The sequence below is a fragment of the Suricata suricatta genome, chromosome 7 (genome assembly GCF_006229205.1).
Source record: "Suricata suricatta isolate VVHF042 chromosome 7, meerkat_22Aug2017_6uvM2_HiC, whole genome shotgun sequence".
NCBI lineage: Eukaryota > Metazoa > Chordata > Mammalia > Carnivora > Herpestidae > Suricata > Suricata suricatta.
This window is the reverse complement of record NC_043706.1, coordinates 138,670,512-138,671,930: the sequence shown is the minus strand read 5'-3', so window position 1 is coordinate 138,671,930 and position 1,419 is coordinate 138,670,512. Positions and strand designations below refer to the sequence as shown.

Below are 1,419 nucleotides of genomic sequence, written 5' to 3'. Positions count from 1 at the left end.
GAGAAGGGAGCCTGTGGTCATTCCTGGGGACTTTTTTACATGACTCTTGTAATGACAGACCCTTGAGCTGTCCCATCGCCCCAGCTCCGAGGAGGTCACTTCCAGAGTGTAACTTGTAATGAGAAGGCGAACTGTCCAGAGTGGAAGGCGTTTGCAGCCTGAGCCAGGTAGGCGGTCCTCACGCACCCCTCCCCCTCTCCTGTCTCTCCCTCCTCCTGTCTTCAGAGGAGCCTGGGAGGAACTGGTGAGGCAGAGGCAGGAAAAGGAGGCAGATCTTTAAAGGGAGGGCAAAGGGAGAGACGTGGGGAAGGGAGGGTTAACTTCCTGGAGGCACCTTCTCAGGGCCCAGTGGGGAGGGCAAGCAAGGGGGCAGGGTTTTGGTCAGATGTCCCTCTGCAGGCTCCGGATGGCTCTCGGGAGCACACCCTGTGCATTTTGCTCCAGAGTGCTGCCGCGGGAGTGCGAGGAGGCCCCACAGTAGGTTCTGGATCTCTGCACACTTCACAGAAGAGGCTCTCTGCAGAAGTCTCTCCCAAACATCACAGCCGCGCACCCGGCATGTCCCCTCTGTGTGTGGCTGGGGCCGCCTCGCCTGGTTAGGTCTCTGCCGCGTCTCCGAGATTCCCAGATTCTGTTTACACTGACCTCAGGGCTGTTGGAGGGCATCGACTGCCCAAGACCGTCTGGGCAGCTGCCCACAGCTTCCGCTCGAAGGCACCGAGATGCAAGATACCCTCTGAGGTGTTCTCCTAACTCCTCTTTGGGGCAAATAACTGGGTGTGACCCTGATTTAGAAGCCTAGCTGTATAATTACTTATAGACTCTGGCTTCTGGGCCAGGACTTGTTTTAAAAAGTAGAAGTGAAGTCATTTGGATTTATGTCTTGCTAAACGGTGCTCCCCTCAATATTTCATATCCGCTTTGCCTTGTGTGAATATGACTTCCGTCGTGGAGTGGGTGCTCTCTCCCTGGTGACGGGTAAGGTGTGAAAGGCACAGACATCCCCCACGGGAGGACAGTCTCTGTGAGCAGGGCAGTGGCCGGGCCCAGCCGCACGGCAATGTCTCAGTCGGCAAAGACTATATTATGCTCGGACTGGAAATTAATGGGTTTTCCTTTTGAGTACTGACTCTTATTCGCAGGAAATTGAGCTTGTTTTGAAAAGGAGTTAGCGCATGAGTGATTTACTTCCTTCTACCTAAGCAGAGGTGGCAGCTCCTCTGAGGGAAGGGCCACAGTGCAGAGGCCCGGAAGCCACTGTCACAGTGTCATCTGTGTCTCACATCACAGCAGGTGCAGGTCGGCTTAACTGTGAATGCGCAGTGAACACAGCATGATGGGAAGCCACAGGTCTGCGGCCCCTTGGTGGGACAGCTGGCTCCCGGGAAACCTCGGAGGGGCGTGGCCAAGTAACCCAAC

At 55.7% G+C, this 1,419-nt stretch overlaps 1 protein-coding gene across 1 annotated transcript in view; it reads left to right on the top strand.

Moving 5' to 3' along the window:
• PRKN (parkin RBR E3 ubiquitin protein ligase) overlaps positions 1 to 1,419 on the top strand; it is a gene marked incomplete at its 5' end in the record, with an annotated part of 1,091,762 nt that overhangs the window by 1,036,607 nt on the left and 53,736 nt on the right. The window lies entirely within an intron of this gene.